Below are 27001 nucleotides of genomic sequence, written 5' to 3'. Positions count from 1 at the left end.
AAAGAAAATTCCATTCTGACTATAAATGACTCATGTAATTACAACTGCTTCTCCTGTGATTGGGCTAATAAGGTATACACACATATAAGTGAAGACTTTTGTTTTTGTCTTTCTAGGTCTGAGGTACCTAACTCAGGACAATATTATTCCTAGTTCCATCCATCATAATTTCAATTTTTAAATAGCCAAATGATATTACGTTGTATCAAATTTTCCTTTTCTCTTTATCAAAACATCTTCAATATAATTCTTTTTGTACTTAAGTTCAGACTTTCTTTCTCACATGGGATTGATTATGATGATCTCTGATGTCTGTGCTGACGTACCTGTTCTGACACCTTTGCAGCTTTCACTAATTCTGAAAATCCATGATTTTGATCCTTGCTGTAACCTTTATAAACTACTAGGAAGGCACTTCTTCATGGCTGGACAATGTCTACACAACATTTCTGTGATCATATTAGTTCAAGGTGCAATTCTCAGCATCTCTGGGTGTCTTTATGTCTTCTCTGCACCAGAGTGAGAACATTAACAATATACCACAATGTAGGGAAACGATTCTTCTGGACATCCCTTGTGGTTATCAGCTACTTTTTTTCTTAATTGTATAATATGTTCAAAATTCTATGTAAATAATACATAGATTTTCTACACTCAAATATCTGTTTCTTTAAAATTCACCAATTGAAGAAATGGGTATCAAAAATTATATTCTTCTTTTAAGCCATTCTTTGTTCTGTCTGTAGCTAGTTAAACATAGTTTGGCTATGTTTACATTTCATAATATACATATTTTAATTTTAAATCAAATTATCTAACCAAGAAAAATTTAATGGACATTTTCTTTTTTCACCCATTTTTTACAGCCATAGAACACACACTCATATTGAAATGTACTCAGGAAATCCTTTAAACCCTCAGAATGAATTTTAAGCAGCATAAAATTCAAAAGAGCAGACTAATTTATAATTATACAATAATTAATATCTTTCTTTTCAGGAGAAGTGTTTGTGCATGAATCTTCTCACTTATAAAATCTCAGAAGACCAAAGGATATATTTTAATATTACTTACGAAGTTGGCCTCAAGTAAACAGTGAATGAAAAGAATTGAAAAAATTACATTGAATTATTCTGCAAACTAAAGATAACACAAGCTTACAAATAGCTGCCTATCATTTTATAGCTGAACTGTGAAAAGTTCTTATCACTGTCCTATGATGATTGAACACATGTTACTCAATCATTAAACAGTTTTAAATCCACAGTGTTTATTTATTGCCACTTTACCAGGTTATCTTTGATTCACAGAAGGCAGAGTATTATAAATCAATAATTTTCAATAGCACTTTGAAAGTGCTATTCTTCTTAAGATTTATAATTTCAACTTAATAAATACAATCTTATTCAATATGTAGTCAAACTTCAACTATGTCAGGATTTTATTAATAAAGTATATATTTGTACTTCAATGATGATAGCAAACTGATTAATCAATAATATATTTTTCAGGGTTTTCATACTTGTCTACTGATACAGCAACAGAAGAAATGTGTATACCAGTTTTGAGATACAAGAAACTGCAAAATCTGGGTAGCCTTGCTGTCCTTTCTGGACTTGCTTTGTAGACCAGGCTGGCCTCAAATCACAATGATCTGTCTGCTTCTGCCTCCCTGAGTGCTGGGATTGAATGGATACTCCACCACGCCTAACCTGTGGTGCAAGTCTTGACTCTGCACCTAACAGTTACTTGGAAATAACAACTTACTCCAGTGATGAATTCATCTTTATATTATTAGGTAAAATTTGATCTCAGCAAGGTTGGAATGAAGGATACTTATTCTATGGCCTCGATTCTGTGATAAACTGACCAGTGCAATGTGGTGGGGTACTAAGGTAGAAACATGCTTTCTTCTGGTTTCAATCTTTTTTTTTTCCCTATAAAGTCGCTGACTACTGACTGATCACATGAGCGTAAGTGGTGAAAGCAAGGCTATAAAAACTGACCAGAAGTTAAGAGTGCTTTCTGTAGAGAACTGGATTTGGGATTCTAGCACTATTGCCTAGTGGTTGACAAACACCTGTAACTTTAGCTCCATTGTATCTGGCATTCTTCTGTCCCTGTGGGCATTTCACATATACAAACAAACATGTACATACATACATACATACATACATACATACATACATACGTACATACATACATACACACACACACCACTTACATATTATATTTCGTTTACATATTTTTCTTCATTACTGTTGGACATAAAATGGAATATTCCTAAAATGTGTCTTGCAATGATGAAACATTTAGATGCATACCTCAATATGATACTGAAAGAGATTTGTTTCAAGATTTCAAGTTGGATGAGGTGCATCTAAGGTACCAGGAACAAGTAATGAGAAAGGTAAGTAGGATCTATGAAGGGAATTTAGACTGTTCATTCTATGTATTTGTGGAAAGGTATAATCCCCTAATTGAGGAGCAGGTTTTGTTTTCACTGAGCCTGTTAACTACAGCAGATGTGGAAATTCCTTGGAAAGGAACTTTATCATGGATATGCCAGAGGAAGATTCCCAAGATGGATAGAACTAAAATTAATAATAATTAATTTTATCATTTGTATTTCACTCTCGCTTTGTTTCTAATGAGACTTTTGTTGCTGATAGTTTTGACAGTTCTGTTTATATAAAAATCAGTAAAGAGAACAAGGATTTAATATGACTTTCATCATCACAGCACCAGGATTCTTATGTGTTCTATGTGACGTCAAGGGTACCCAAGGTTATTTCAACAAAAGAATCTTAATACTTATCGTAATAACGATATATAGTAATACCACAGTCAACCAGTGTAATACTAAGATCACCCAGATCTCTGGACCCCCAAAATGACCACCAGGACTGGATGCCAATGCAACATACACATAACTGTGGAGAATGCGCAGTCTAGTGGCTAGATCGGAATAGGGGGTCTAGGTATACTGTCCTTGATTGGCACAGCAGTTTGTGCAAGACCCTCTGGGTCCAGATTCCCCAAACTAGATGGTGTTCTTGTAGGGTTTCTGGACCCTCTAGGTCCATCTATCTCCCCATTCTTCCATACCTCTCTCACACGGAGTCCAATGGTGAGTTCCAGGTTCTGTCCTGATCCCCCAGGAATGAAGACCCTCAGAGAACATCCATGTTGCACTAGTATCCAATTATAAGTTAATATATACCTTGTGTATCTTTCTGTGTCTAGGTTAACTCACTCAGGATGATCATTTCTAGTTCTATCTATTTGCCTGCAAATTTCAAGATTTCCTTGTTTTTAATAGCTGAGTGGTATTTCATAGTGTTTATGTACCATAGTTTATTTTTCCATTCTTCGCATGATGGACATCTAAGTTGTTTCCAGTTTCTGGCTATTACGATTAAAGCTGCTATGAACGTAGTTGAGAAAATGTCCTTGTTGTGTGGGGGAGCATCTTTTGGGAATATTCCAAGAAGTGGAATAGCTGGGTTTTGAGGTAGCCCTATAGAATAGCAAAAACAATCCTGTATAATAAAAGATCCTCTGGAGGACTCTACATCCCTGATCCAAGATGTACTCTAGCGCAACAGTAGTTAAAACAGAATGGTACTAACATGGCAATAGGCTGATTGATACATGGAATCGAATCAAAGTCCAAGAAATAAATCTACACACCTATGGGCACTTTATTTTTGACAAATAAGCCTAATCTATACAATGGAAAAAAGATAGCATCTTTAACAAATTGTGCTGATCAAACGGGATGTCTACATATAGGAAAATACAAGCAGATCCACATTTATCAAAATGCACAAAGCTCCAGTCCAAGTGGTTTAAAGACCTCAACACTAAATATGTTAAGAGAAAAAGTGAGGAAGAGCCTTGAAATCACTGGCACAGAAGACAACTTCCTGAACAGAACACCAGCAGCCCAGGCTCAAGGTCAACAATTAATAAATGGGACCTCTCTGGGCGTGGTAGCACACACCTTTATTCCCAGTACTAGGAAGGCAGAGGCAAGTGGATTGCTGTGTGTTTGAAGTCAGCCTGGTTTACCAAGTGAGTCCAGGACAGCCAAGGATACAGAGAGAAACTCTATCTCAAAAACCAAAAATGAATGAATGAATGACTGAATGACTGAATGAATAAAATAATGGCTCCTCATGATGCTGTGAAGCTTCTGTAAGGCAGAGGACACTGTCAACAGAACAAAACCACAGCCTACAGACTGGGTAAAGATCTTCACCAACTCAACATCTGACAAAGGGCAAATATCCAAAATATGTAAAAAACTCAAGAAATTAAACATCACCAAATCAAATAACCTACTTGAGAAATAGAGTATAGAGCTAAGCAGAGAATTCTTAACAGAGGAATATTGAATGGCTGAGAAACACTTAAAGAAATTTTCAACATACTTGGTCATCAGACAAATGCAAATGAAACAACTCAGATTCCATCTTACACCCATCAGAATGACTAAGATAAAAAAAAACTCAAGACAGTACATGTGGCGAGGATGTGGAGAAAGGGAAAAGCTCCTTCATTGCTGGTGGGAATGCAAACTTGTACAAGCACTTTGGAAATCAATCTGACACCTTCTCAGAGTTTTCATTTTTTAAACATTAATCCCTTCAGGGAAAAATGAATGGTACAAAGATTCTCTTTAGCAGTTATTTCATTTAACAAATTATTGTTTAATTTATTTACATACTTATTTCATTTTTAATTATGTACGTATTTGTGCACACACACCCATGCCTATATTGGGATATGTGCATGTGTGAGTACAGATGCCTACAGAGGCCAGAAAAGGAAGTCAGATCATCTGGAGCTTTTTGCTGCAGTGTTGGGAAAAAAATAAGAAAGTAATAACCTGTACCTATAAAATATCCTATTAGAATTTTGGTAAGAAATGCTACACTGCTCCTTTCAGTCTGGAGCTGATAGTCATTGTTTGATAAATATATCATTTTACAGAACATTATATTTCTTTGTTACTTCAATTTTAAAATTGTATTTTACTTTTGCTTTGAAAGTCTCAGCATGAATACTGACTACACCTTCTGATAGATTAACACTATTTTATTTATTACCAGTTACAAACAAAATTATATTTGTAAATGTTATTGTTTTCTGAACACATTTGAAATAATATTTTCTTATCTGAAAATCAAATTACACCTTTATCACTATAATTGCTCCTCTCTGCTAGTCTTTTCTTTATCCTTTATATCAAAGTTACTTTATATTATTGGGGACCACTATTGGCCATAATATAAGAAGCACAGACACGGTTCATTCCTACACTTGTGAGATGAGCATTTTCGCTCTGATTGTGCCTTCCACAGATTAGATGAGGTGATTGCACAACTTTTCTCAGATTATTGCTTTCCTTGTTCGTCTCATCCTGGGTCGTTTTTTTGGGATAAGCCTAGATAATTTTTGACCAGCTGAGCTTTCAATGTCTTGGCCAGTTTTATATATAAAATTAGCCATCAGAACAACTTTCTTGTAATGTGATATGACATGGGTGTAACTCTATTATCTCCAGTTTGATTTCAAACATTCTCTTGTGTGGCCATGGTCAGCCATTTTCTATTCTATATACGGTCTCTTTGCTCTGACTTTATTTGACATTAAAGTAGCTGTTTTTATTGTGCTTGCTGATTTGTTTGATGAATAAACACGTGGTATTCTTTTGGGCTGGCATGTTATTTTAGTTTAATCGTCTTTTATTTAATACACGAACTATATAAACTCAAATTGTGCTTTGTAGACACAATTTAAAATAATTTTTTGTGTGAATTTATGGTCCCCACTATTGAAAATACTCTTTTGCAACATTTTGTTCCTGTGAGGTATAGGAAACATATTGAAGTCAATTGTTTGAAGGTTGTCCTGCTTACATGTAAAAAGATATTCAAGGAATAAAGATAATGGCAGCTGAAATGGTGCAGGCAAGACTGTTTCAAGCCAAAGGGGGAATATGTTTCTAATCTTTCATTTATTGCCTTGAAAAATGAAAATGTTTCAAGCATCATTTTTTTCTAGATATACTCAGACTTTGTGGAATATTCCTCTATATTTTGATGTGTTAGCTACAGTTTTGTCTGTGGCAGGGATGATTATTTTAGAATTGGTGGAATGTAGCCATCAACTGCATTGCTTATCTAAGCCCAAAGACTTGGAACTTCACAAATATTTAATATCCCCTGTTGTGGAAAAGCAGAACCTAGAACTTTTGGATATGTGAAGAGAAGGCTTTAAGATATAATGTCTGGTTTATTATAAAGTGGCCATTAATCTCAAATGAATGTTCCTATTTCACAGGATCACACAATCAAGTGTTTAATAGGACACCAAGTAATGTAATAAACTTTGAGTTATCAGATCCCAGTTCACTACTGTGGAAATGTAAACAAATAGTATTTCTCAAAGTCCCAAGGTGCAGATGACAATCATGTAATATAAAATATTGTTCAAATTTGTCATGGAGATGTTTCTAAAACATTCTTGTTGAAAACAGTACAAGACACTGAGAGAATTGATAATGTTTCTTTCTAATGAAATTATATTTCTAAAGTTTTGGAAAATATTCAGGTCACTCTTCTTTTTATTATGATATTTCCTAATCATTTAATGAGGATGTACTCTTAAGTCGTCAGGCCATTACAATAGATATTTAGAAGGTGTAAGTACATAAAAAGTTACAGATGTGGTAATTAAAAGCTTGTATAGATTTGCACTTAAATATGTCTATATTAACGTGTACTTATCTGCCCATCCCTTCTGCTGTTCTCAATAATATTTTTCTACCCCTGCAGAGGCGAAACTGTCAGAAAACTTTGGCCTTTCATAAAGATTGGAGAGTTTAATCACTGAAAGAGAAAAGTAAGATGTTCAATTTGAAGACAAACATATAACCGTAAAAGATTCAGGAGAAAATTTAAGAGTTCAATAATTCAAGTGAAGTATTCCCCAAAATCCAAATGCATAACTCAAGTCCTAAATAATTCTTGGAGTTGAAGGTAACCCATTTGTTTTTTCATGAGAAATGTACAAATGATCAATAACATATGATTACAAATAGCAATCATAATAATGCAGTGAAAGTTACAAGTGAATTGTTTTATTGCAAACCTTAATAGAATCCGTATGCTATATAAATACAGTCCTACGTAACATAGTGTTATCCCAATATGACCTTTGTGATAATGACTTATCAGACATAAGTGCTCTGCACTTTAACAGCACAAGATCATTAGGCCAAGACAATGCTATAAACTCCCCAATCCTTCACTTACTCCCTATTTCCTCCTTTTCAAACTGTCATCTAAGGAGAATACTGTATATACACTCCCAAATGATGCTTATTTTTCAATATCAACAAAGACACTATGGAGAAAGCAGAGATGATTCTGGTTGCCAATGGGAGATTAAATAAACAGTTTTTTTTTTAAAGAACCTGCTTTTAATGTATATAGTCATCTTTTGGATTTGGATGAGACTTTCATGGCTGGTACATCATATTTTGCAGGCTCCTGTGTGTTACTGGTTCATTGTGGCCCTGATGTAAGGAACAGTGCATCATGTTAAGGGCCATTCTTTTCTATTAAACGCTTTGGGTTATAAACAGTCTTGGGTGCAGTGGTTATGCATTTTAATATTGAAATTCTTCATGAATAGTGGTATTTTGATAAGAATAAGAGAGAGAGAGAGAGGTTCCTGTTAGTACAAAACATTTAATTTCTCTGAAAAGTCTCTACGCTGTTCATGTAGTATAATTATACTGCATAGAATGAAACTCAGATACAAAGTAATTGCTATCAGCTATCATTTTTCTGTAACTATCCAACTAACCTTATGTATAACATTTAAAAGTGGCTTTCATTATGGTAGACTTCTATTTCTTTTTAATTGCTTCCATTTTTCTTGATGTCATTAATATTCAAAAATTCAATCATTGTGCTCACTTCATTTCCTCTTTGAGATTCTTAGATGAAAGACTTCATAAAGCTATAAAATACAAAGAATTATTTCCATATTGCGATAGTTTTTAAGGTAGGATTTGGAAACCTGCCTTTAGACAGAATAAACCTGGCCTCTTTTGATATCCAACAGCTTAGAAATTACTTCAGAGAAAATGTTCTTAGGATAGAGGCCTTTTGTCTCCTCTGATAATTGTTCAAATGTCCATATTTTACTCCAAGTTTTGTCCCCTTGAGATTTCTTTTTTATTGTAATCACATGCAATTTCCTGAATACTAAAAATATGTTTTAAATTTAGAGATTTATTTCAGTAACACTGGCCTTTCTTTCTTCAGAGGGCAGCGTTGAAAGCACTATTTTGCATTTGTCTTTTACACATATTTTGTTCCTTGAACCTCTGCAATTTAAAAGTACTTCAGTTCTGTCTTCACAGTAACAGTGATTCCCTTATTTGTAAGTTCTGGCAAATGCATTCTGTGCTTATTTTAAAATTAAAATGTGTATTTAGGGCTGAATATTCTCATGTTTTTCAGATATTTTGAATTAAATCGACTTTAAGTACTATGCACACACCTTACCAAGTAACATATTATCATAATTTTATACAACGACCTCTAACACTTGTCTTTGATTCTGTCTAAGATCAATTTTAAACAATCTACTGACATTTCAAAAATATGTTTGGACTACCTTTGATAAAAATACCTGAGATAAACAACTTTAAGAGAGGACAATTTTTACTAATGGTGTTAGGGCTGTTTCTACCAAAGACACGTGGACACATCATTTTGATACTGAGGTGATACTGTTAACCACTGTGGAAAGTTCATGCAGGAGCAGGTAGGTATGTTCACAATTCAAGGACTAGAAGTAAAACCAAACAAAAGACACACAGAAATGGGTGGGGGAGAGACCTACTATGCCTTCTAATATGATATAGCCAATGTCCTAACTCATTTCATAATATGTCATAGTCTGATGACTAAGCTTACAGTTTATGGGGCTCTGAGGAGTATTTTAGATCAAATCCATAGCACTGTTATCATTTGCCAATTCTTATGTTTACACACTTACTATCTGAATATATTCTCAGATATTTTTGATATTCTGTATAATTATTGGATCTTTTTGCACATTTAATTTTCTATTATGAAACTGATACTTTCTTTCCATTGTTATAATAATAACTCTACACTTATATTCACATGTATGTTTGTCTGAAGACTGTTCTGGTATCATATGACTTGATGATGAAGTCACAATTAGTAATTAGCCTCAGTGTGAAAGTTGATTCAGGTATTACTCAAGTGAGGTGGTGTTAAATGGACACATGGGAAATTTAGAAAATGCTACGTAGCATTCCTGCTATCTTTCCTATGCTTAATTTCCTTCTCCTCTGCTGTTATTATTAGATCCTATCTACCCTAAGAGAGCAACATAACAGCACAATTAATAACAGCCAGGACTTTATGTCTCAACTAGAGCCTAACAACCATACTACAGTAGGTCCTGAAAGGAATGCAATATAGCTGAAGTACATGACAAGAACTTCACAAAGGCCTTCATGTGTTAAAGGTCCTTAAAGAGAAAAACAGGAAATGCATTAATAAATCTATTAAAACACAAACAAACATTTTAGGTGAAGAAAAGAACAGAAGATATGAAAATGGAAATAGAATCAATAATGTAGACTCAAACTGAGGGAAAAGTATACAAATTCAAGACCTGCTTAGAAACCTGAAAAGCAAGCCTCAAGAACAGAGTACAGATACCTAGATTACAAAGTAAATCTCCTTTGCTATGGGGATTTATTAGATGTTTTTCTGTGTATGCTTTTAGTTATAATGGTTGATTGTGATGGGAAAATATTAAATGTAAATTTCTAAAAATAATGTATAAATGTTCCATTGCATATCCATCTAGTATTGTATTGAATTGAGCACCTTCCCAGTCAGTCCTGCCAGGTCTATAAATATTCCTTTGTCTATCAACCTGTTATGTTTATGTATCACACTTACTAGTCTTTCATATATTTTTATGTCTTCAGATCCAAACTGATTTTGTTCATGTAAGTTTATTTTACTTAACAATGCCAGTAGATGATAGTGGTGGTGATGACACAGATTGGCAGAGGAGCTTTAATGTGCTTCTTTAAATGAAAAGATGAAAAGTTCAGATTCAATTAGAATATATATTGAAATTAGTAAAATCTGTGAAATAATTTACTATTCCATTCTTGAAATTAGTATTTATATTTTTAAAAGGCACAAAAAATTTTAAGCGGCCCTTCAAATTGTATACAGTAAGGAGTCTGTGAGTGAAGAGTGCTTATACAAAAAGGAAAAGCCAGTGAACTATAGGCTTTGGTATTAGTGAGTCCATGAATCTGGTGGCTATCCTGGAAGGTGTCTGTTGAAGATAAGGAAGGCTGTTGTTATAATTTTTAAATTATGAAAGAACTGGCTGCAGAGGATGAACAATATATATTTATGTCTCTTAAAAAAATGTTTCACTCTTCTTTTCCAGAATCATGTTTTAATTTTAATAGTCTGAATATGCTAATCTCTTTCACACTGAAAATCAGACTTATAAAATCAATGTAATTATCATTATCATTAGATATTCTATGATCAAGTCACTCTGTATGAAATTGGACTTACTTGGAAGTTTAGTAAATAAAAGTATATAAAGCTCCATAAAAGGTATATTTGTAGAAAAACTCAAAATAGTATTTGGACTTAATCTTTCCTATCTTGAAATTATAGTTCTACACAAAATATGCTCTAACAAAAATTTTAAAATAAATCTATAATTTCTAAGGTGAATGTGTACAATAGTATTTTAAGTAAGATATTTCAGCATTTCCTGTTATCAAGAACATAAGTGTTGAGAGGGTTTTTTTTATATATATAAATTTGGAGTAGGTTTTGGATTCAATCCAATCTATTTACTGTTTCTATAAAATGCTGAAAATTATTGCCAATGAAATTGGTTAATTGTAGTCCATTATAATGGAATTAACATAAAAGGTCTTGAGAAACATTTCAAAGTAATAAGTTTCAGTGCGTTATTTGATTTGTGGCTGTTAGTTGCTTAAGGAATCTATGCTTGGCAAATACTTACAGATGGAGGTTTCAGCACAGTCAACAAACATTTTATGTAAACTAGGAAATATTTTCTTTTAAAAATTATTCTCTTTAAAAAAGGTAATGAAGTAAGAATTTTAAAATATTAACATAAGACTCCAGATCGGGATTCAAATCTGGCTGAGAACATGCTAAAAATAACAAAAAAACCTAATCACAGCATTATTTTCAAATTTTGAATTGTACATTGTAGGAAAATAAAATTGAAAATCTGACTGAAAAAATAGCAAGGGAAGCCTTACTTTTATTTATTTATTTATTTATTCATTCATTCATTCATTTATTATTTATTTTACGTCCTTGTCACAGCCCCATCACTCTTCACCTCCCAGTTTCACCATCCTTCTCTCCCTCTTCCACCCCCTCCATCTCATCAAATTTCTTCAGAACTGAACATATCCTCTTCTCCAGTGGCCTGGCAAGGCAGTCCTGCCAGGCGGAAGTAATAGAAAATCTGTTAAGATAGAGCATGCCAGAGAGATCCCCTACATTACTCAACAGATGACCCACATGAAGCCTGAGCTGCTCATCAGCTACATCTTTGTAGGGAGCTTAGGCACAGTCCATGCAAGGTCCTTGGTTGGTGCTCCAGTCTCAACAGGCTGCTCTGTGCCCTTCTTAGTTGACTCTATTGGTCTTCTTGTGAAGCTGCTGTCACCACCAGTTCCTTTCTCCTTCCTCCCACTTTTATACCAGACTCCTTAAGCTTTGTCCATTCTTTGGCTGTGAATCTGAGCATCTGTCTACATCCACTTCTGGATGCAGCTTCTCAGAGGACAACTCTGCTAGGCATTTTTCTTCAAGCATAGCAGATTATCGTTAATAGTGTCAGGGATTGGTTCTCTCCCATGGAATTTGCGTTGGGTTGTTCCAAGCATTGCTTGGATGTTCCCTCGGTCTTTGGTTTATCTGTTCCATCCTTATGCTTGAACATCTTGTAGTCAGGATTTCTAATTGTAGTATTTCCATAACACTAAATCAAGAAACTTATTCTTACTGTGAAATCTTCAGATTTGGTTTGGTGCCTTTAAGTAGTCATATTCTTCTGAAACTGCTGAACTATTGGGTGGCTTTGGGAACAGTTCTCATTACATAGGTAGACAGACTGCAGCACATTAACTAACCTCCTCAACATCGTCCATTTTTATTCTCAAGATTTTTATTTTGACAATTCATGAAGAATCAACAAAGCCTAAGTATAGAAATACTCCTTTTGCATTGGAACAATATATATTATCAATGAGGTAATATGGAGTGTTTATCTGAGTAAGGTAATGTATATGCAGAGAGACAAATATAGTATGCATCCATTTACACTTGGATGTTAATTGTTATTTCTTCAATAAGCAATTTACAAGTCTGTGATTAGTATAGCCATGGAGGCTAGAGAAAGAATAAGAGTCTGGGAGTGGGAATGTATCTCCTTAGGAAAGGTAAATATAAGAGATAGTTATGGATAGATGAGGGTTGGGTGGAATAAGAGGTCAATGAGGAGGGGGAAGGGGAAGGATTGAAAAGAGGTATACAGGGAGGGATAACTAAAACTAAAGGCTATTAGAGACATTGTATGGATGTATGGAAACCAAATACAGTAAAAGCTTCCTACAAAATACACACACACACACACACACACACACACAGAGAGAGAGAGAGAGAGAGAGAGAGAGAGAGAGAGAGAGAGAGGAGGAATCTAAAAGATATTATATACATATGTATGTATATATATATATATATATATATATATATATATATATATATATATATATATATATATATATGCAATCTAAAAGACATCTTCAAATATTGGGTAACACCAAATGCTAACTGAACATCTCTCATCATAAAATTAAACTTTATGTACTGGGAATAAATGGGTTAGACTCAATTGAGTTATTGGACAAAGCAGTACATGGAAACACCCAAACCATTCAGGCTGTTACTTGTTCTCCACAAACTCATGGATGGTAAATGCCTACAAAGGTCGTTGAACATAGAGACGTCAAGCTGGTGCTTACTTAGAGCCTTCACCCTCACTGATTAGTGTTCAGAGTACTACTGGAAGATATTCTGCACTAATAAGGAGAAAGGTAAAGAAAAACCTACTAGAAACCCTTTGACCTCCAATGATGGCATGGCTGCAAGATACTCTTGTGCAATAAAGATACAAAGCTTATGGGACTAACCAAGCAACATCTGATTGTGTTTAAGGGTTACTTTATGAGATAGAACCCATTCCTGACATTCCTTAGGGCCAAGAACATGATACCAGTTAGGCCAGAAACCTACTGGAAAAGCAAATAAGCTATTTTGCTAAAGGAACATATCAATGAAACGGCTTCTAATCACATTCTGCTTTAGTCATAGAAAAGTGCCTTTATCAGACTTCATAGAGACATTTTCTCTTATAGTAGATACGAATAAGAGACTCACAGATAGACAATGCACAGAGGATGACAGACCTTGAGATACTCAGTACTAAGTGTGATGTCTTGGTCAAATCTCTCCCTTTAGGGCACAGGGAACACTGTGGAAGAGGAATCAGAAAGAACATAAGAGACAGAATGGATAGGGGCACCAAAGGAACAAAGCTTTCTAAACACAGCATGACTAATCCTCTCATTAAATCCTGGAGACTTTGGACATATGTAAAGAGACTTCATGAGTCTACACAAGGTGGTGTCCTAGAGCTGAGAAGAGAAGTGGACCTATGTCCTTATGCCAGATGCTAGCTTCAATTATTAACCTATAAGCTAGCTTCAATTATCAAATGAAAATAACATTTTTTCCCAAGGGAGTCTCATTGGAGAAAGAAACTACTCTTTGGGTAAGCACCATGGCCAGCTGTAGGTGGGCAGCAGAAAACAAAGTAATAGGATTTTTGCACATTCTTTGTCTAATAAAGTTTTCCCAAGTAATTTCTTTTTACCTTAAAGAACCTGTGCATATATGTCATAGCTTCCATTTTGTGTGTACGTGAATACGTCTATCTATCTAGATATCTAGCTAGCAAGCTATGTTTCTTATGCTTTTTAGTCAGCTCTGTTTTTTCTATTTTCTTTGTTTTTTTTTTCCTATCCTGATGGAGTTTTTGTTTGTTATATCTTATTTTATTATTATTTTCAGATGCCTATTTATGTTTTAGCAAGAGATCACATGAATGTGGATGTGGTTGTGGGGAGGCTTTTGAAAGAGTTGGGTGAGGAAAATCACAATCAGAATATATTTTATGAAGAAAATCTATATTTATTAAAAGAAAAACTAAAAACAATAAAATATTTTTAAAATTAAAAAGAGTGGATTGTTTTTACACGTATAGAGAACTGATCAGTGAACTACGATCTCCAGAAGTTGCCATAAAACACTCTCTTCTCTAAATAAAAGAGAATTAATATGCAATCACCATCATTTGATCATCTCTAGTAACAAGAAAACTCTAACTACTCAACTCTAATCACACAAGGGATAACAAAGTGCAAATGCCCAATGAAATTCAAAGATATGTAATAATGACCACAGTTTTCATACATAATTGTTCTGATAATTATTTAAATTAAAGGAAGGAACAATAAGAGAGAGGAGTACTGTTGTGCCAGTTACGTATTTAGAGTAACATTCGTTCACAGGAGCACAGTATTGCAATTTCCTCTACACTTGAATAGAATGGGGAGACTTGATGTCCAGGTTCTAAAGTCTATAAACATGTCAATTGAATATTAGTTCAAAGGAACCAGGGCATTCACATTATTTGCCTTCTCCTGGGAGATTCAAGGACATTTATACACCACAACATTCAGAATTTAACAATGAGATACTTAACTTGTCAAAGAACATGTGAATGTGAGAAATTCTTTGGTAATATAGCTAATGAGAGACGCTGGAAATCTTAGAACGCCAGAAGTTAATGCCACAATGTCTTATAGAATTCATGACTATGCTCCATATGGCTACAACATAGTTGGTATTATCATTTTTTAATTATAATTATTTATTGTTATTATAAGTATTCCATTTACCATATAAATAGAGGTAATGTTTTTATAGATGTCGAATAGAGTTATAAAAGGATGGTGCACATTTTTTAATTTGATTAATTCAAATATCAAGCATGATTTTGAAGATGTAAAATAAGTTCATTTTTAGAATTTCAATAAATAAGAATGTTGAATGAGCAATTATAATTTTAAAGAGCTATATTACAACCGACATTTGTACAACCTACATAGAAATGCTACATCTGGAGTGACCTAAAATCTTGCTATTTTTACATGCCACAACTTGTGCAAATGATTAACAGAGGGACTATTCTATGGGGTTGAACTTTTACAACTGTATTTTAACTTCTTGCAGAGCTCTTGAAGAAAGTACTGAAATGTGCTATGCCCACACAAAGGAAAATGCATGTTTCTGTTCTTAGATGACTGCGTCATTAAAGCTTCTCTGTGTTTTTCTTCCTTGGAAGGTCTTGCAATGGTTCTCTTCCAAATCAAAATATAAACAATATATATAAACAAAATATAAACAACATATATGAGCATTGTGATTTGATGCTCATGTAAGGTATGTCACATTCCGTTTTTAAATTTAATTTTGTATTTTAATTAGTTAGTATTTAAAAATGTGTGTTATAGAAAGAGACATCACAGAGGATCCATTTACCAGGTAATATAATGCTATGATGTAGGAAAGGTGATTAGGTGCCTCTTGTGCCCCTTGTTTTCTAAGGGAACTCCTGATTTTTCAAGGGATGTTTTCCCTTTCTTAGGTTCATGTCCATGAGGAGAAGCTGAGCTCCTTAGCACAGGAAGAAACAGATCATTGATTTTTTGCTTTTAGACTTGGATGGTATTAAATTTTGGTCAATAAAATATGAAGAACATTCTTCTGTGAGCTATAAGAAAATGTCCTTCATTTTTAGGAAACCATGCCACGATTAAGAATATATATTTTTAGTATATTAGTTGATTACCTTACGTGAGCCTAGCACTCAATATTAGGCAGCAGATATGAACACACACACACACACACACACACACACACACACACAAACACACACAGAGACAGAGAGAGAGACAGAGACAGAGACACAGAGACAGACAAAGACAGACAGAGAGACAGAGAAACCCATATGAAGTTTCTCCTTATTACCTAGAAAGTAAATCTGAAAGTTCTAAATATTGTGGAATACTGCCAACCATTAAGCCTATATATAACGTGACCAGTGAAAGATATTTACTTAGCTATCAACCATACTTGATTTTTTAAGTGTCTATTAGGTAATATGGCATTTTACTATAGTAAATTTAAGTGATTTGAGTTCTATGTCACTCACAGTTAAAGGCTATTTTATATCTTTGCACATATACATATGCATGTATGACAAATACACAAACATATATATGACACACACATATATGCATTAATAAATAAATTCAGTTAATGTTTCTTTTTCTTATTTTTAGTTTTCTAGACTCTTTTGGTAATTCTACATTCTTTTCATTGTTTATATTTTTTATTATTTTTGTTTTGCTTTGTTTTTTGAGACAAAAATTTGACTGCCCTTGACTCACATTGTAGACCAGGCTGATTCACAGAGAGCCACCTGCTTCTCCCTCCTGGAATGCTGGGATTACAGATGAGTGCCACCATACCTGGCTTCTACATTATTTTTAAAATCAAAAGTGTCAATGCAAAATTTTATTGCAAGTTTTAAGAACAATGTTTTATAGTCTATTTGTCTCTATGCAAATAAGACTGAGTCATAGAGGAAAGGCAATTTGTTTAATATTGATCACAACATTAAATGTAAGAAGTAAGAGAGGATCACCATTACCATTCATTCATTCTAAGTTGATTATAATTTCCTTGATGTGATTATTTTAATGAAATATAAAGAGATACATTAACTCAACATAAGTTGCCATCTGGAGTCTTTATTAGTGATTTTGGTCAAAAGACAAAAATTTTCCTATAACCTGTTGAAGCAAACTACACTCATATGCTGTGGCAAAAATGATAATATGACTATTATTTGTGCTATGCCATAGTATCACAGAAAACCACATTTGAAAAGCTCAGTTTTTTCACAATTACTAATTATTTCTTGTTCTTAGTCTCATTATCTTTTCAAATGTATTATTGACTGAGGTAGTTCTGCTCTTAGGTGCGTTTTGAATTCAGATACATTTTTTTGTGTCTTTTCATCTGCATTTGGATCAATCTTGCTCTTCATATAACAAGTAGCAAAGCAAAAGACTAAAAGGAATCTGGTGTGCCTCTTCCTGCTTTCACAGAGCCATGATGTCATTGTGTATTAACCTCACAGAAACGGGTCACATCAGTGTTCTGGGGCACTGTAGGATACCTGCAGAAGTAGTAGAGGGGAAAGGTTACATAGTGTGCTCAAAGTACCATCTCATATAATGTTGTGTATATTAGCTATAATTTCAAAAGACCAGTGACACATTTGTCATTCAACCTTTGTCTAATTATTATCACCAAAACACATACTCTATTATGTAATCTCAAAAATTTAAATCCCTCAAAGGTTATTATTGAGCATTCAAATCATCTTTTTTAAAAAATAATTATTTATTTATTTAACTTCTGGATTGCTGCTTCTGCTTTCTCTTCTCCTTTTAGTCCCTTCCTCTCACCTCATTCCCTCCTCGCATCGGCCCCTCCTCCATTTCTCCTCAGAAAAAAGGGAGTCTTCACACGGATGTCACCCAACATTGGCTTACCAAGTTGCAGTCAGACAAGATGCATCTTCTCTTATTGAGGCTAGATGATGCAGAGCCCAGTTAGGGGGAATGGATCCAAAGGTAGGCAACAGAATCAGAGACAGTCCCTACTCCGCTGTCAGGAGTACAACATGAAAACCAAGCTCACAACTGTTACATGTGTGCAAAGAGCCTAGGTCAGTCAGGTGTCTTGGTGGTGATTTAACCTCTGTGAGCCCCTATGGGCCCAGATTAGTTGATTCTGTAGTCAAACATCCATTTTTATTGTGGAGATAATATTTAATTTTTCTCGAATGTGTTTCTTCTCTTGATTTTAATGAATTATTTAAATAATACACCTATTCAAATTCAGATCATATGTCATGACCTCTGCAGTGGAATCTGTGTGACATATGATAATGCAATGGTGCCTACCCACTGAGAGCCTCCTGGAATAGGTCTGATGTTCCTGCCAGGAGTAACTGATTGCAGCCTTCTTGTTTTGGAACATTCTGTCTGTTTTTACTTCCATGTCAGAACTTTATAAATGTAACTGTGTTGCTAAGAGACACCCTAAATAGGGACTGCAGCCAAGGGTCATTCAGGAGAGTGTACCACCAATTTCCTTTCCACTTGTTAACAAAAACATGGCTAAGGATTAATCATAGTTTATATTATGACTTACAAATAAAGTGTTTAAGAAAGCTCCAGATAGTGACGAGAAGACTGAGAAAAAACTGTCTTGACTCACAGATGTTTGGCATAATATACAATGATCTGAGGTTCTTAACTTGCACTTTTTAAAATTTACTTATAGATAGTCAATTTTTTCCCCTATGTAATAGCTCTTTCATTAAAATGACGGTCTTGATGATCATGGGGGCTCATGTATAAACCCAATTTTCAGGAGGGTTGTCAGTTAAAAGGAAGCCTTGGGCTAGATACTGAGTTGTAACCATTCTGGCTACTTAATGAGTCACTATGTACGGCTTCATTGACAAGACCTGCACCGTTCAAACCAATAAAAATTACAGCACATGGTGAGGAGGATCCAAGGGTGTCCTACACATAGCAAAAGAGTTAGTGGAAGTTGATGACTATTAAGGAGAGAAGAAATTCTTTATTCACAGATGTTGTCCCTCACTGAATTCCTATACTCTATTGGACAGCCCTGTACCCACACACAATGGAAACACTAAATGGACTCAATGGGTTAAAAGATTAATACTGGAAAGGAGAAGTGGTGGGAATGACACAGAAAAGTGGAGGAAATGACATAAGGGTGAATTTTATCAAAATACAACGTATAGAGACTTGAAGCTCTCAAACAATATATGTAAAAATAAATAAATGTTCATAAGCTTGCACTGGGTTGTTCATTTCTTCCAAAAGACATCTTTTGATAAATTATATTTAATAGAACTGATGTTTGCAGCAAACAAGTAATGAATCGGGCAGCATATGTAAGTAGAGATACTGACCCATTACAGATGTGGTAGCATACAGAGAGAGCATGATTGATTGTATCTAAGGATTTGCCTTGTACAATAATGTCTGAACACTTAGAAGCTTACGGTTAGCTAACATCTGCCTTCAATATTTGCCTCAGATTTGGTTACATATTTTAATTATATTTTGTTATAACACACTTTATTTACAAACTAGGATACTTTGCAAACTAGTATGCAGATTCAGTGTTGAACTATAATTAATTTAGCACTTCTAGTTCCTTGAAGGATTAAACTTCTTTTGTGTTAGTCAATTACCAGGCTGTACTGTGCCATTTCATACGACTGATTATAGCCAAGAGTTTGCTCTTGATGACATTGCCAGCCCTTTCCACTGGTCCTAGAATCTTTACCACATGCCCATTCTAACAAGAGAGAAAGGTCAAGGGTTCATTTATTAAGCAAGAATGTGTGAAATATTAGAAGCATGTTCTACCTTAGCAAAACTGGGAAAAGAAAAATAACAAAGGAACTCTGAACTAGAAAAGGAAACTTTTTTTTCAGAGAGCATCCTTTTCACACTTTCTAGCATGATCAAAAGTGAATTCATGAACCCAGAGTCAGAGAAATCAATAAAATATATCAGTTTCTTGCAACCTATAGATTCTTTCAAGATTTTTTTCAGTTCTGGTGTAGATAAAAATGCATTTCATTATTGTGTAAGACCAATTTAGCTTAACTTAAATGCACAAGGAAAATTAGTTTTGCTTAATAATTTGAAAGTAATTCTACCAAAAGTCACCATAGAATACTTTTAAATGATATAAAACACACACACACACACACACACACACACACACACACACACACACACACACACAAACACACCCCACATACTCCTCCATTATAAGTCTTTTTAAGAAGAAATATTAAAAAGTTATTGGTGGTTTAGTTTACAATTAGGCAAAAATCTTCCGAATTTTGTGATGTTTCTCCCAATATTTTAAAATTTACTGCAATATTATGCTCATAAAGATAAAAAATGCTACATATACAATATCAGTATCTCTTACATAGTGGATTATACTGCATAAGTTAATAAAATTAATTGCTTCTATTATATTATTAATATGATGATAGTACAACTTTAATTTTCCTTCTTAAGTTCATGACATCAAACATAATAGGTTTGTTATTTATTATTTTATTATATATGTACTTACCTTTCGCTTGCATGTATGTATGTATAAATGTACACCATGTGTATGTCTCATGTTCATGGAGGCAAAAGAGGGAGTTATATTCTCTAGAACCAGAGTTTCAGGTGGTTGTGAACCATCATGTAAGTGGTGTAACCACACCAGAGTCCTCTATAAGAGCAGCTTAATTGATGAACCATCTCTTCAACTGTGGGGAAATATTTTAAAATAAATATGACAACTCAATGCTTTTAGAAAATAAATATAAACAGTGTACAGTTATATTTTTGGTAGAATTCTATAGTAGCACATGACTATTTATTCAAGTTTACCTCTAAAATGTTCATTAAAGAATTTATGTAAAATTAATTGAAGTATGTCTTAATAAAACACAATGGTCTATCAAACATATAAAGTAATACTTCTGAAGTTTTTGCTTATGGTCTTTCTCAGGTCAAAACAACAGATATAATCCCCGATTTTATTCATATTTCTTTATTTTTTATCATTATGTACATGATTAAGAAATTAAGACTGATAAAGTTTGGAATTTGTGTGCACTCATGTTTCTTGGGATGCTGATGATTTTTAACTTGTCCTTACATTAAATCTTGGCTACTAAGGAAACATATTTAAGTTTTTGATTTGAGTGATTCTGATAGGTGTAAGATAGAATCTCAAAGTCATTTTGATTTGCATTTCCCTGATGAAGAGGGATGCTGAGCATTTATTTAAGTGCAAAAAGCTATTAGATATACCTCTGTTGAGAATTCTCTGTTTAGCTCTGTATCTATTTTTAAATTAGATATTGGCTTGATAGTGTTTAATTTCTTGAGTTCTGTGTATATTTTGAATATTAGTAGTCTGTCAGATGTAGGGTTGATGAAGATTTTTTTCCCAGCCTGTAGGCTCTTGTTTTGCTCTTTGCTTTACAGAAGCATTTCAGTTTCATTAAGTCCCATTTATTAACTGTTGATCTTAGAGCCAGAGCTTTTGGTATTCTGTTCAGGAAGTTGCCTCCTGTGCCAATGAGCTCAAGGCTCTTCCTAGTTTTTCCTCCTAACAGATTTAGTGTGTCTGCTTTATGTTGAGATCTTTAATTCACTTGTATTTAGTTTTTTTTCAGGGTTGTAAATAAACATCTACTTGCATTTTCTACAAGTAGACATCCAGTTAGGCCAGCACCAGATAATTGGGAATAGTTTTACTTGAAGAACCAGCTATACCACTCATGGCCATATACCCGAAAAAATGTTCCACCACACAACAATGACATTTGCTCAAGTATGTTCATAGCAGCTTTATTATAATAGCCAGAATCTGGAAACAATCTGGATGTCCCTCTACCAAAGAATGGATAAAGAAACTGTGGTACATTGGAATACTATTCAGCTATTAAAAAATAAGTGTTGAAATTTGCTGGCAAATGGATGGAACTAGAGACAGTCATCCTGAATGAGGCAACCCAGACCCAAAACACACGCATGATGTACACTCACTTATAAGCAGATGTTAGCTACATAATACAGGATAACCACACTATAATACCTAGACATAAAGAAATTAAGTAACAAAGAGGACCCTAGGGAGACTGCTTAATTCTCATTCAAAAGGGCAAAGAGAGTAGACACCCAAAGCAGTTGAAGAGAAGGAAAAGGGGACATGAAAGGAGCCTACCATAGAAGTCCTCTGAAAGACTCCGCCCAGCAGGAGATCCAAACAGATGCTGAGACTCACAGCCAAACTTTAGGGTGGAGCCCAGGGAGTCTTCTGGAAGAGTTGGAGAATAGAGGGGCCTGCAGTAGTCGGGACCTCCATAAGGAAGCCAATGGAGCCAAATATTTGGGCAGAGGAGAGGTGCGCTGCAGAGACTTATGCCTCAACTAAAAATCATGCAAGATGTGGACCTAGACCCTCGGCTCAGATGTAGTAGATAGGCAGCACAGTCTCCTTGTGGGTCTCATAATATGGGGAGTAGGGACTACTTCTGACATGGACTTTGGCCCCCGCACGTTGATCGCTTCCCCCTGGCAAGGCAGCCTTGCCAGGACACAGGCCGAAAAAGGATACAGGCATTGCAGGTGAGACTTGATAGGCTGAGGTCAGGTGTTAGAGGAAGAGGGCTCTCCTTTCTGAGGACTAGGGGAGGGAGAGGGAAGGGATGAACGAGGGAGAGCATGATGAGGAGGGGACTACAATTGGGATGTAACATGAACGAATTAAAAATAAAAAAACATTAAAATGAAACCTATTTAATCTGATAACTCAGTAGTGGAGAGAAAAGATGTGAAATGATTGAGGGTCAAAAGCAGCATATTCTAGAGAATTGACACAGAAAATATATCCACAGGGAATTAATTCTTGATTTAATGTGTTCTTTCTTCCAATAAAATCATATCCTTATCCAAAGCTAGAAAAGAACTTAGCTTTTTACACACAATGATAACACTTAAGATTTTAATATTCAAGCTCTGGCTTTAACTTTCTGGAAAAGAACATGGATTATCTAGCAGACAATAAAACAATACCACCTTAATTGAGTTGATAGTTTGAATTATTTAGTGGCTTATCAATTTTGTGGATTTGTCCCTATATTACTTCCAGGACTATTGAAAGAAGATACTACTTTCTATAAAATTCTTTTACTCAGCACATTATGAAATTGTAAGTAAAGAAAATAGGAAAAATGAGATAATTTGTCTGGAAGTCAGCAAATATATGTTTAAATAAGGTAGCCTAAATGCATTTGTTCTACATAGCACTCCAGTGCCTATCTCAGGAGCATTAACAATTATTTCCCAGGTTTTACTATGTAGGCTTTAACATATTTCCCACTGTTCTGTAGGTAAATACCCTATCAGTAATATCTATTGCAGCTTGGTTCTTCTGTGCTGTTTCTCTTAAGTCTTTGATAGGGCATTTTTGACTACCAAATGACTTGCTCGTGCATGCCAGAGAACGTTTAATGATGGCAGCACTGGCATGACGGGGAGATTGCTCTTACCTTCCTGAGTACTGCAAGCCATGTAGCAGAATTTCTGCTGTTTACAGAACAGATGTTAAGAACACTGCGTGCAAGCTCTCATCTGTGATACACGTCTTCCCAGATGTTACTGAATATTTACTTCTTCGGAAAGGGCAACTTCTCTGTTAAGAATCCCTACCGTGGGATCATCTAGTTTCTCTTCCTGCGTATTTACTTCTTTTCTGTGTGGCGAGAGAAGAAACAGTAAACTAGTCACACAGTCTGTGATTAGAACTCATTAAGCAGCAAACTATGAAAGGACAGAACCTACTGAGGTGGTCTCCTTACGATTTGCTGAATTATTTTGCTATTCTCATTAAAGATACTTTTTGTGAGTTTAAAATACTAACCTTCACCATGACGAACCTCAATCATGAATTTAACTTCTTTAAAGAACAGATGCAAGTCATGTTAGTTTATAGACTTCACCACTGCAGTTGAGTAGACAGAATGATTCCAGAATATTTTAAAAAGGTTTTCATCTTAGTCATTGGCACAAAGCTTACTTCAGACATAAATTTTCATTGACTTTATTAAATTTAATCTCTATTGATCAAGGCTTTAGGTTTCATAAGTGCAATTCTATCTTTACAAGTGCATCTCAGAAGTAATTGCTATTTTTATAAGTAATTACCATTTGTACAATTAGATTAGGAACATTGGTAAGTCAAAAGATAGTTAGAATTGAATTGTGACATTCTGAAGTATGACACTGCCATCCTACTTTTGACATTTTCTTAAGCACTGTGAAGAAGTGAGGAAAATGGGTAAGAAGTTACTAAAATTGCATTGTACTTTTAAATAACATGTTCACTAAGACCAAAGTATAGTATATATCTTGCAACTTTATGATATTTAAAACATGAAATATGAATATTTTGTGACTGCCGTTTGAAGTAATGCGTGTTATATATAGGTTAACGCTATAGTTTCAGTTTTTGAGAGAATTTAATTACTGGGCTCCGAGTAGCCTAAATAGCTGCCCTGCCCATTTTAGTGCCTATGTGCTGATTCAAGCCTGATGGAACTCCCCTGTTGTCTCATCCACCTGTTCTAAATTGACGTCCAAATGTTCTTTCCCCGGGGCTTCCTTTTATAATACTGGCTGTGAAGAAAGGTGATGCCTACTCTGTGGTTTGACATTCTAGTAATACCCTTCTAGAGATCACGAGCCATTATAATGTCCTTTCATCTCTGATTGAGATTTATTTTTCTTAAGCTTTCGTTTTCTGTTACTGTACCCATTTTGAATATGTAATGCGTGAAGATATTTGATGAACCAAATATTAACACACAGGTGTGCATGTGAGTGTGTGTGTTTGTGTATCATTGTATGAATTAAATTTCTGTCATATTTTAAACAATATAGTATAACGTTATGTTGTTTACAAATTTAGAGTCTTTCTGGCTTTTCATAAAATAAACATCTCTAAAATCATAAAGGAAAATAGTGAACAAGCAAATTTAATAGCCACAATACTTAAATAATAATGTAAGTTTTATGTGTAGAGCAATCATTACTCTAATTTAGTTGCTATCATATCTATAATTTGCTATGAATTTTTCATTTTTCCACCATATGAAAATGGTCTACTTCTATAACTAGAGATTTTCAATATAAAGTAGAAATCTATGGAAATAATGTTCATCTCAAGAAGTGAGTTCATCTATAATATACCATACCGAGATTCCTTCATATACACAGAGATGTCCATTCTAAACTTTCTCAATCCACAGACACCAAAATCTCAGATGCTGAATTCCCTTAAATGAAATTTTATAGTAACTGATTATAATTTCTAAACATCTATCTGCATTATAGAAATATTTTCTAGATCAGTTTATGATAACAAATGCAATGTAAATGTTATATACCCTTTTATTTTTATAATCAATTAATAACAATCCGTAAAATTTCAATAGAGAGAAAAAAAAGAGTTTTTACAAACATTTTAGAATCACCATTGTTTGAATTCAAGAACATTGAATCAATAGCACAGGCCATCTGGAAATTAAGTGTTAGTTACAATATTTGAAAGACTCACTTGGTGATAGGTAATCTGCTGCAGTGTATAAAATGGGGTTCCCATTATCTGAGTGGCCCCTTGCTTACATCAGGCATTGTGTGATCATACTTTTCAAGTAACGGTGTTTGTGAAAAGGTGATGGCTGGTTATTCCTGTGTTTGATTTTCATATTTTCACCAATTTCCATGAGATGTTTATTATCCTCCCTGGGTTGGATGTCAGTAATCAGTCAAGGTAACATTTGAACACTTGATTCTCCTGTGTCAGTTACCTGAGTACAAGTCCAACAGTAGAAGATGTACCCTCAATATGTCCAGTTTTGTCAACACATTTCCAGTGTTAATGGTAAAATTCTTAATAGACTGGAATATAAGAAAATTTAAATACCTCATAAGTGTATCCACAGCAACATTTTCATCTATTTGGTAGAGATATAATGACACAAGGTAATCAGCATGCAACTATATATCTCACAGCATAGTTTGATTGATATGGATATGGATATATTATTTGACATTCCTTGTTTCTTCATATTTCCATTAGTTACTATTTGGCACTTCATCTTGAAGGTTTTTTTTTTTTTGTTGTTCTAAGAGACTTATTTCAAGATGATAGATAATGTAACAAAAATGAGATTTATTTCAGAAAATATAGGGGGGTGTGTGCGTGCGTGCGCACAAGGTGATTATGGGTTCTTGGACCATGACAAATATGTGCAGATTGGATGACAACTCTGTGGGATTTATTTTGGTCGCCTTTATATGATGGTCAAAGTCACGTTGCTAGCTTTGCATACCACAGTCCTTTCCCACTGAACCATCTCATTAATCCTCAAATAAAAGTAGTTGAAACATTAAAAAAGAACAACTGTTTTATGCAAATTCATTCTGTATCCTGCCACATTTCTGATTCTGTTGTTTGTACAAGTTTTGTAGTAGAAATTTTGAGATCACTAATGTTAAGTATTTTAAAATGTGCAAATAAAGAATGTTTGACTTCTTTTCATATTTTATACCTTAAATTTTCTTCTCTTGCCTTATTGATCCTGAAAGTATTTCAAGCACCTTGTTGAGAAAGAGAGGATAGAGAGAGTGTGCACTATCATTGTCAACTATCACTCTCTTTCCTTACCACAGTGAGATTGCTTCGATCTTTTATTATATTTTAGATGATGTTGACTGTGGGTTTCTAGTATATACATTTTATTATGTTCAGATGTGCTCCCTCTAAACTTACCTTCTCTGTGATTTATTTCATGAAGGCTTGTTTTTTTATTTTTTTCTCCTTTATTAATTTATTCTTGTTACATCTCAATGGTTATCCCATCCCTTGTATCCTCCCATTCTTCCCTCCCTCCCATTTTCCCCTTATTCCCCTCCCCTATGACTGTTCCTGAGGGGGATTACCTCCCCCTGTATATGCTCATA

The sequence above is a fragment of the Acomys minous genome (genome assembly GCF_964271855.1).
Source record: "Acomys minous genome assembly, chromosome: 15".
Taxonomy (NCBI): domain Eukaryota; kingdom Metazoa; phylum Chordata; class Mammalia; order Rodentia; family Muridae; genus Acomys; species Acomys minous.
Note: the sequence above shows the minus strand (reverse complement) of the source record.